The following is an 11,752-nucleotide window of genomic DNA, read 5'->3' as shown; positions in this document are numbered from 1 at the left end:
TGCTTACCCCAATCCGTTTGGTGAAAATCGCTTCAACAATCGCCTCAATTCGAGCCCCAAATCTAACAATTCTCATAAAAAGAACCAAGGCCTCGAATAAAAATAAAATCTGTCCAGCCCTTTCGCTTCTGCGAATAATTGAGCCGCTTCTGCGGAATAAGCTAGAAAAAGTAGCCTTTCACACCTGCGAAAAACATCCGCTCCTGTGCATTCGCAGGTGCGACAACTAAATGCGCATCTGCGCATAAGACCGCCCCTGTTCCCAAAGATTTCGCTTTTGCACACACGCAGGTGCGCCTCTCTGTATCTGCTATGACCCCCATCCAAGCCTGTTTTCACTTTTACCACTAATTGTCCGCATCTGCAGACTCACATCTACGTCCATTCTTTCTAAGATGCGGAAACACCAGAACCAACACTCCTTCAGCAATGCAACATACGTTAAAATGATCCGAACCTCGTCTGAAACCCATCCGAGCCACTCGGGACCCCGTCTAAATATACCAAAAAGTCCCATAACATAACACGAACCTACTCGAGTCCCCAAATCACGCATAACAACATTGAAACGATAAATCATACCTCAAATCGAGTTTAATGAACTTTTGAACTTTCAACTTCCAAAACTGGCGCCGAAACATATCAAATCCATCTGGAATGAACTCAAATTTTGCGTACAAGTTTCAAATGGTATAACGAAGATATTCCAATTCCTGAAACCACAATCCGAATCTGATATCCTCAAAGTCAACTCTCGGTCAAACTTATGTACTTCCAAACCTTCAAATTTCTATCTTTCACCAATTAGCGCCAAAACCTTCTAGAAATATCCAAATCAAATCCGGGCATACGCCCGAGTCTAAAATCACCATCCGAACCTAATGGAACCTTCAAAAAATCCATTGTGAGGTCAAATACTAAAATTCAAACTTGGTTAAATCTTCCAAATTAAAGCTTCAATCATGAAATTCAATCTTCGAAATCGATTCCGAATAAACTGAAAACCAAAACCAACAATTCACACAAGTCATAATACATCATACAGAGCTACTCATGCTCTCAAACTACCGAGCGAAGTGCAAATGCTCAAAACGACCGGTCGGGTTGTTCCATTCTCCCCCACTTAAACATACGTTCGTCCCCTAACATGCCAAGAGTCATTCAGCCATCAAACTGCCGTGTAACCTTACCATGCACATACCCGGGGGTGACCCCATGTCACCCTAATCCATATACGCCTGACGACACAACCTAACTAAAAATCCTTAATTCAACCTTAGCCTATAAACCTTAGAATCCAATTTTCATCATCCGAAATTTCTTATGAGACTCGAATCTCACATCTACACACTGTATAAGTCTAGACAAGCTGTATCAAGCCATATCCATAACCTAAGATGTAATCTCATGATATACCGCATAACTCGTGTACTCGTAGCAATAATTTCTGACCACAATAACTGCTCAAAACAAAATTGGTACCGGTAATAAATCTTACTGCCGATGATGAAAGAAACACGCAGAAACTCATAACCACTCATCAGATCAACAAGTCATGGATCTCTCTCTCGTCCGACAAGAACCAAAGCCAAATCCTAAGCCGACATCTGATATTATTCCTTCATACATACTGTAATCAAATCCGATTGTATCCATTCTAGGTCCAATGACCTAATCTCATCAAACACAACCATTCTAGTGACAGGTTACCAATAAAACCTAAAGCTACAAACCATGCAATCCATGCACCAATAAGCAACAATTCAAATGCACCCAAAAATGGAAAATGACTCAAGTGCGAGAACCGTCCGCAAGCTCAACAAGTACCACCACAATCACAATGCTATAAACCCATTGTATATAGTAGAACCAAGACACACAAATTTAACACAAAGGGTCATATCTCAACATAATTCTGCTGCAATGCGTGACCCCATCCAAACACTGGTCCATATGAAATACCTCAAGCCACAATACTCCAAATCAACAACCACACGCAATTTGACATCAAGTACACAAAGTGCATGGCCATAACTATGAAGAAGCAAACCATATAGTATACCACAACCGGGAAAGACCATAACCAAGGCGCAATCAACCATTCCGCACCCCCAATCACCATATCACTCAAATTCCGCTATAACGCCCAAATAAAATCACACCATGTGTGCATATAACCAACAAACCACAACCCCTCGTAGAATAGAGGAGTATCACATAGATCATATCAGATACGCATAAGATCAATTCAAATCGAATGACACACCTTTCTGCAATAACGGTGCCGAGTCAACAAATCCGACCTGGTGTAGGATACACATCCTTATTATGCCTACCAATGAGCCCCCAAATTAACCCTGGTCATCCACAAATAGATAAATAATCTCTCCAAAAGTCCACAATGATCTAACCATAACACATTCTATCATTCGGCTAGCTTTGGCCACATCTTCACAGCATACAACCACGAAATAATCAGCTTCTGAGAACTCCTAGTCTCAAAATCCATAGAGCACATGAATCACCATAACTGATCCCAACTCAAGCACTCAAATGTCTAACACATCTCTCATACACGATCATCCCATGAGGAATACTTTTATAATTCTTCCGTACCACATAGAAAAATCTGAACATCGGTAATCGATCAGCCAGGCGAGTACCGCCATATCAACGAAGCATCCGTAGGCCAAAACTCAGCGCGCCTTTTGAATGTACAATCTCCTCAGGCAATTCCAAGTAGTAATATCATTCATCTAGTCATCTGAAACTGCCCATGTTGCCTAAGAATTCATGACATTCCTTTCAAAACTGAACCATGACCTTGCACATGCAAATGTCAATCCCACACAACACACCACATACATCATGCCATCATATAAAATGGCATTCTCAGGATTTTGAGCATAGTCAGAATTATGTGAAGACGACTCCGGAATGGAGTTTTGTTAGCTCCGTTGGATGATTTTGGACTTAGGAGCGTGTCCGGACTGTGAATTTTAGGTCTGTAGCTAATTTAGGCTTTAAATGGAGAAAGCGAATTTTGGGAAGTTTGACCGGGGGGTTAACCTTTTGATATTAGGGTCAGATTCCCATTCAGGAAGTTAGAATATGTCTGTAATATTGAATATAACTTGTGTGTAAAATTTGAGGTCAATCGGACGTGGTTTGGTAGGTTTCGGCGTCGTTTGTGGAATTTGAAAGTTTAGAAGTTCTTTAGGCTTGAATCCGGGTGTAATTGGTGTTTTGATGTTGTTTTGCGTGATTCTAAGGTTCAGCTAAGTTTGAATGGGGTTATATGACTTATTGGTATATTTGGTTAAGATCCCGGGGGACTCAGGGGTGTTTCGGATGCCCATCAGAAGGAAATTTAGACTTAGGCATTGCTGGTTTTGTTTTGGTGTTCTAGTGTTTCGCACTTGCGGTGGGAGCCCACAGGTGCGGCCCTATATAAGTGAAGAGGAGGAAGCAGATGCGGGCAAGTCTGGGTTGGACTAGAAGCGGAGGTGCGAGGTTAGTAGCGCATCTGCAAAACCGCAGATGCGGAAGGGGAGGCGCAGATGTGGAAAAAGGCCTGAGTGGGAAGGATCGCAGAAGCGGGCAAGGCCCACAGGTGCGCACCCGCAGGTGCGAATCTGTGATCGTAGATGTGGAGTCTGGGAGCTTAAGTGGGATCCATACCTGTGATGGAATTTTCGCAGGTGCGGCATTGCAGATGCGACAGAATGTCCGCAAGTGCGGAAGAACTGGGCAGAAACTGGAACTTCGAGGGTTTGATTCCCATTTCGATTTTGGGACTTTAAGAGCTCGGTGTGAGGTGATGTTTCGAGGTTTCTTCAAGAATATTGTTGGGGGTTAGTGATTCTAATTCGGATTGGACTATATTTCATAAATCTATTGCTATTTTCATCATCTAATTAGGGATTTGAGTTTTAAATTTGGGGAAAAATGGTAGAAACTTCATAGGCTACAATTTCGAGTTTTGGAAGGTGATTTGAAGTTGGATTCGAGTAATTCTTGTATGGTTGGACTCGTGAGTGGATAGGTATTCATACTTTGTGATTTTGTCGAATTTCGAGACGTGGGCCCGGGGGCCAGTTTGAGCCTATTTCGGATTTTGACTTATAATTTCGTGTTTCTCTTGTGGAATTGATTCTTTTATCCTACATTAATTATATTGTAGTGCTTGTGGCTAGATTCAGGGTGTTTGGAAATTGATTCGAGGGGCAAGGGCATTGCGGAGTAGGATTTCTGCGCGGTTGAGGTAAGTAACAGTCTTAAATCTGGTTTTGAGGGTATGAAACCCCGAGAATTGGTATGATGTGAATATTTGGAGGTGACGCACATGCTAGTGACGGGCGTGTGAGCGTGCACCATGAGGGATTGTGACTTGGTCCGTCCCATGAGACTGTAAAGTCGAATAGCCATTGTTATTACTTGTTTTTCCTTGTCTTTGAGCAATTGACTACCTTTCATGTTAGAAACCATGCTTAGGCCATATGATATCACTGTTGGGACCCGCATCGGTCATATACTTGTTGAATTGACTGCTAATTGCTGTCTTGTACTCAGTCACAATCTTACTTGTGTGTTATATCTCCGTTCCCTCTCATTTCTTGTTGATACTTGTTGTATTTTCTGTTTGGGCTAATTATTATGATATTCTATGAGCCCGAGGGGCTGGAGAGGTTAGTGACTGAGATAGGGCCGAGCTGCGAGCTGCGAGCTGTGAGGTATATGGATCGGGTTGCACGCCGCAGCAATATATATATATATAAATTATTGGATCGGGTTGTACGCTGCAAGAATATTGGATCGGGTTGCACGCCGCAACAATATTGGATCGGGTTGCATGCCACAACAATATTGGATCGGGTTTCTCACCGCAATAATATTGGATCGGGTTGCATGCCACAATATATTGGATCGGGCTGCACGCCGCAGCAATATAGCGCTTGGGCTGAAGGAGCCCCTTCGGAGTCTGTACACCCCCAGTGAGCACAGGTACCTATTGAGAGTGTGTATTAAGGGCTGAGAGCCGAAAGTATGAGCTGTTGAGATGAGTTGAGTGACTGCTACCTTGAGAGGTTGTACTTACTTTTATTTATTATTGCAATTAGTTGTTATCTATTGTTGTTGTGAAATTTCTAGAAGATTCATATCTGTTTTACTTGAGCTCAAACTGATTTGACTTATACCACCGGATTTGAAAGCATGTTCACCCTTTACTGAAAACTTTTGAAACGATATGTACTTTTTTTTATAGCTCGTCACTGCTTCTCAGTTCCTTATTTAATTCTATTACTTGCTGAGTTGGCTGTACTCATGCTACACCTTGCACTTCATGTGCAGATTCAGGTGTGTACAGTTCTGACGGTCACTGAGTTCGTGCGCGAGCTGATTATCGGAGACTTACGACGTAGCTGCCGGTGTCCGCAATCCTTGTTTCTCCTTTCTTATTATATTTTCTTTCTTGTATTGGCATTTGGCATGGACTGTAGTGGACTTTGTTTCTTGATTGGTTGTTAGATACTCATGACTTAGTGACACCCCGATGTCGGGCTATCATTCCATACTGGTATTTTGGGTTTTTACCCCGTTATTATGTAAACCTTCAGTTAGTTTAATTGCTTTAGCTCACTTCTGTTATATATTGAAAGCATATTGATAATGTCGGCTTGCCTAGTTCCAAGATAGGCGCCATCACAACTGGTTAGGTATTTGAGTCATGACAAGTTGGTATCAGAGCCGAGGTTACATAGGTCTCACGAGTCATGAGCAGGTTTAGTAGAGTCTTGTGGATCGGTACGGAGACGTTTGTACTTATCTTCGAGAGGCTACCGAACCATTAGGAAACTTCACATTCTTGAATTCTAGTCGTGCGAATCTTTTGATTCTGGTAACTAAATTTCTGTTGTTCTAATTCTCTCATAGATGCTGAGGACGCGTACTACGGGGGAGGATGGACAATTACCAGTACCACCAGTGAGGGCCGCGAGAGGCTGAGGTCATGGTAGAGGCCGCGGTAGGGGCATAGGTACAGCTCACACTGCAGCTAGGACAGCACCTGCAGATCCACCAATTTCCCCAGTTCAGGAGCAGGCTCCAGTTGTGGATGAGCCGGTGGGACCAGCTTAGGCACCACCTGTGCCTATTGTGATTCCAGGCCTTCATGAGGCCTTAGCTCAGATTCTGACTGCGTGTACTAGTCTTGCTCAGGAGGTCTCTGTTTCGGCCGCAACAGCCAGTTCTCAGGCCGGGGGAGGTGCTTAGACTCCCACCGCCCGCACACCAGAGCAGGTGGTATAGGGATTCCAGACACTGGGGGCACCACCAGCCCGGGCGATTGCAGCTGCTCAGGACTATGTGGTTCCTGTCATGCCTGATGATAAGCAGCGTTGATTGGAGAGGTTTGGGAGACTCCAGCCTCTATCTTTCAGTGGTACCGAGGGAGAGGATGCACATGGCTTCTTGGACAGGTGGGAGAGGATACTCCATACAATAGGTATTCTAGAGACTAGTGAGGTCTCGTTCACTACATTTCAGTTCTCTGGGACTGCCTTCAGTTGGTGGGAGGCTTACGAGAGGCGTAGACCAGTCGGCGCAGCACCCCTTACATGGCAGCAGTTCTCCGGTCTATTCCTGGAGAAGTTCGTGCCACAGTCCTGCAGAGAGGAGCTGCCCAGGCAGTTCGAGCAGCTTCGTCAATGTGATATATCCGTGACGCAGTATGAGATGAGATTTTCAGAGTTGGTCCGTCATGCTATCTGTTTGGTTCCCACAGACAGGGAGAGGATCAGGAGGTTTATAGATGGCCTCACCTTTCAGTTGCGATTGCTTATGACCACAAAGAGAGTGTCTGGTGCTACTTTTGATGAGGTTGTCGACATTGCACATCAGATTGAGATGGTTCGCAATCAGGAGAGGGTTGAGATGGAGGCTAAGAGGTATCATGGGCAGGGTGGATTTAGCAGTGTTCGTTCTGGGGGCAGTTCCACCACGGTAGGGGTCGTCCTTTCAAACATGCTCAGACGACTCACCCATTTCACCGTGGTGCATCATCTGGCCGTGGTTCACGCAGTTATCAGCAGGGCCATTCATCTCTCAATGCCCTCCCAGCTCATAGATCGTCCCGTGCTCCATCAGGTCAGGGTTTGTCTATGCCAGGTCCTTTTTCCAGCTATCCCGATGCTCGGGGCTCCCTTCAGTCCCCAGAACCGGCACCATCATCGGGGAGTTGCTATGAGTGTAGAGATTTTGGCCACATCAAGAGACATTATCCCCGCCTTACGGGAGGTTCGGCTCAGCAGAGGAGCCAGTCTATGACATCAGCACCAGTTTCTTCACCACCCGCTTAGCTAGCTCGGGGTGGAGCCCAGTTAGCTAGGGGTCGCCCGAGGGGGGAGGCCGATCAGGGGGTGGCCAGGCCCGTTTCTATGCTCTTCCTGCCAGACCAGATGCCATTGCTTCAGATGCTATGATTACAGGTATTGTCTCAGTTTGCCACAGAGATGCCTCTGTATTATTTGACCCTGGTTCCACTTATTCATATGTTTTCTCATATTTCGCTCATTTTTTGGATATGCCCCGTGAGTCCTTAGTTTCATCTGTTCACGTATCTACTCATGTGGGTGATACTATTATTGTGGATTGCATATATCGGTCATGTGTGGTGACTATTGGGGGTCTGGAGACCATAGTGGATATTTTACTGCTCAGTATGGTCGATTTTGATGTGATATTGGGTATGGATTGGTTGTCTCCATGTCATGCTGTTCAAGATTGTCACGCTAAGACTATGATGTTGGAGATGCCGGGGTTGCCGAGGGTTGAGTGGAGTGGTTCTATAGACTATGTTCCCAGTAGAGTGATTTCATACTTGAAGGCTCAGTGGATGGTTAAGAAGGGTTGTCTATCCTATTTGGCTTTTGTGAGGGATGTTAGTGCAGAGACTCCTGCCATTGATTCTGTTCCGGTGGTGCGTGATTTTTCGGATGTGTTTCCTGTAGACCTTCCGAGCAGGCCGCCCGACAGGGATATTGATTTCGGTATTGATTTGGTGCCGGGCACTCAACCCATTTTTATTCCACCGTACCGTATGGCACCGGCTGAGTTGAAGGAGCAGCTTCAGGAACTCTTTGATAAGGGGTTTATTCGGCCTAGCATGTCACCTTGGGGTGCCCCAGTTCTATTTGTGAAGAAGAAGAATAGTACTATGAGAATGTGCATTGATTACAGACAGTTGAACAAGGTCACAATCAAGAACAAGTATCCTTTGCCGCGTATTGATGATTTGTTTGACCAGCTTCAGGGAGCGATGGTGTTCTCCAAGTTTGATTTGAGGTCAGGGTATCACCAGCTGAAGATTCGAGACTCAGATATTCTTAAGAGCTTTTAGGACCTGATATGTCCATTATGAGTTCCTTGTGATATCTTTTGGGCTGACCAACGCCCCAACAACGTTCATGCATCTGATGAACAGTGTGTTTCAACATTATTTGGACTCGTTCGTCATTGTATTCATTGATGATATCCTGGTGTACTCTCATAGCCAGGAGGAGCATGCCCAACATCTGAGGATTGTGTTACAGAGATTGAAGGAGGAGAAGCTTTATACAAAGTTCTACAAGTGTGAGTTTTGGCTCGGTTTAGTAGCGTTCTTGGGGCACGTGCTATCCAGCGAGGGTATTCAGGTGGACCCAGAGAAGATAGATGCGGTGCAGAGTTGGCCCATACCGTCCTCAACCATGGAGATTAGGAGCTTTCTTGGTTTGGCGGGCTATTACCATCCTTTTATGGAGGGTTTCTTATCTATTGCATCGCCCTTGACCAAATTGACCCAAAAGGGTGCCCCATTCAGGTGGTCGGATGAGTGCGAGGAGAGCTTTCAGAAGCTCAAGACTGCTTTGACCATGGCTCAAGTTCTAGTTCTGCTATCAACTTCTTGTTCTTACACAGTGTATTGTGATGTCTCGCGGATCAGTATTGGGTGTGTTCTGATGCAGGAGGGTAGAGTGATTGCTTATGCTTCGCGCCAGTTGAAGACCTATGAGAAGAACTATCCTATCCATGACCTTGAGCTAGCAGCTATTGTTCATGCCTTGAAGATCTAGAGGCACTACTTGTACGATGTCCATTGTGAGATTTACACTGATCATCGGAGTTTACAGCATCTGTTCAAACAGAATGATCTTAACTTGCGTTAGCGGAGGTGGTTGGAGCTTCTTAAGGACTATGATATCACCATTTTGTACCATCCCTGGTCGATGCCTTGAGTCACCGGGCAGAGAGTTTAGGGAGCTTAGCATATCTTCCAGCAGTAGAGAGGCCATTGGCATTAGATGTTCAGGCCTTAGCCAGCCAGTTTGTTAGATTGGATATTTCTGAGCCGAGTCGAGTATTGGCCTGTGTGGTCTCTCGGTCTTCTCTTTATGATTGTATCAGGGAGTGTCAGAATGATGACCCCCATCTGCTTGTCCTTAAGGACACAGTCCGACACGGTGATGCTAAAAATATCACTATTGGGGATGATGGTGCATTGAGGATGTAGGGCAGGCTATGTGTGCCTAATGTAGATGATTTGCGTGAGCTGATTCTCCAGGAGGCTCACAGTTCGCAGTATTCTATTCATCTGGGTGCCGCGAAGATGTATCAGGACTTGAGGCAACATTACTAGTGGAGGATGATGAAGAAGGACATAGTGGAGTATGTAGCTCGGTGCCTAAATTGACAACATGTGAAGTATGAGCATCAACGACCAGGTGGGTTGCTTCAGAAGTTAGATATTCCGGAGTGGAAATGGGAGTGAATCACTATGGATTTCGTTATTGGGCTTCCACGGACTCAGCGAAAGTTTGATGCAGTTTGGGTGATTGTGGACCGGCTAACCAACTCAGCTCATTTCATTCCTATGATGACTACCTATTCTTTCGAGCAGCTGGCTCGAGTGTATATCCGCGAGTTCGTCAGGCTTCATGGCGTACCGGTATCTATCATTTCTGACCGGGGTACGTAGTTTACATCACGTTTCTAGAGAGCCGTACATCATGAGTTGGGTGCTCGAGTGGAGTTGAGCACAACCTTTCACCCTCAGACGGACGGACAGTCCGAGCGCACTATTCAGATATTAGAGGATATGCTCCGTGCGTGTGTGATGGAGTTTGGGGGTTCGTGGGATCATTTCTTGCCTCTAGCGAAGTTTGCTTATAGCAACAGTTACTAGTCGAGCATCCATATGGCACCGTATGAGGCTCTATATGGTAGGCGGTGTAGGTCTCCAGTGGGTTGGTTCGAGCCGGGCGAGGCTAGATTATTGGGTACAGACTTGGTTCAGGATGCTCTGGAGAAGGTTAGGGTGATTCAGGATCGACTACGCACAACCCAATCCAGATAGAAACGTTATGTGGATCGGAAGGTTCGCGATGTTGCATTCATGGTTGTAGAGCGGGTCTTGCTCCGGGTGTCACCCATGAAGGGTGTTATGAGGTTCAGAAAGAAGGGCAAGCTGAGCCCGAGGTTTATATCCATTTGAGTTATTGTGACGTGTTGGTGAGGTTGCTTATGAGCTTGCCTTGCTTCCCAGTATAGCAGGAGTTCATCCAGTATTCCATATTTATATGCTCTGAAAGTATCACGGCGATCCGTCTCACGTGTTGGATTTTAGCTCAGTCCAGTTGGACAAGGATTAATCTTATGTTGAGGAGCCGATGGCGATCTTAGATAGGCAGGTTCGAAAGCTGAGGTCGAAGAATGTTGCTTCTGTGAAGGTTCAGTGGAGGGGTCAGTCGGTCGAAGAGGCGACTTGGGAGACCGAGCACGATATGCACGGCCGTTATCCTCATATTTTCACCACTTCAGGTATGTCTCTATGCTCGTTCGAGGACGAATGATTGTTTTAGGGGGAGGGGGGGAGGCTGTAACGACCCGGCCAGTCTTTTTGAATGTATTAGCCCCGATCCCCTATTTACTGTTTTCCCTATATTTGTTTCTGCTTATGTGACTTGCGGGGAGGTCTTGTTTTTTGTTTCAGAGTGTTTTGGGATACTTAGTCCCTAAAATGGAAGCTAAGTCTCAGGATTTTGATCATAGTCGGAATTGTGTGAATACGACTCCGAAATGGAGTTCCGTCGGTTCCATTAGCTCCGTTGGGTATTTTGGACTTAGGAGCGTGTTCGGACTGTGAATTTGAGGTCTGTAGCTAATTTAGGCTTGAAATGGCGAAAGTCAAATTTTGGGAAGTTTGATCGGGGGGTTGACTTTTTGATATCGGGGTTGGATTCTGATTCCGGAAGTTAGAATAGGTCTGCAATGTTGAATATGACTTGTGTGCAAAATTTGAGGTCAATCGAACGTGGTTTGGTAGGTTTCGGTGTCATTTGTGGAATTTGAAAGTTTAGAAGTTTTTTAGGCTTGAATCCAGGTGTAATTGGTGTTTTGATGTTGTTTTGAGTGATTCGAAGGTTCGTCTAAGTTTGCCTGGGGTTATATGACTTGTTGGTATGTTTGGTTGAGGTACCGGGGGCCTCTGGGGTGTTTCAGATGCCCATCGGAAGGAAATTTAGACTTAGGCATTGCTGGTTTTTTCTGGTATTCTGGTGTTTCGCACCTGCGGTGGGAGCCCGCAGGTGCGGCCCCGCAGAAGTGAAGAGGAGTATGCAAATGCCGGCAAGGCTGGGTTGGACTGGAAGCGCAGGTGTGAGGTTAGGAGCGCATCTGCAAAATCGCATATGCGGAAGGGGAGGCACAAATGCGA

Source organism: Nicotiana tabacum, chromosome 24 (genome assembly GCF_000715075.1).
Source record: "Nicotiana tabacum cultivar K326 chromosome 24, ASM71507v2, whole genome shotgun sequence".
Lineage (NCBI taxonomy): Eukaryota > Viridiplantae > Streptophyta > Magnoliopsida > Solanales > Solanaceae > Nicotiana > Nicotiana tabacum.
This window is presented reverse-complemented; position numbering follows the sequence as displayed.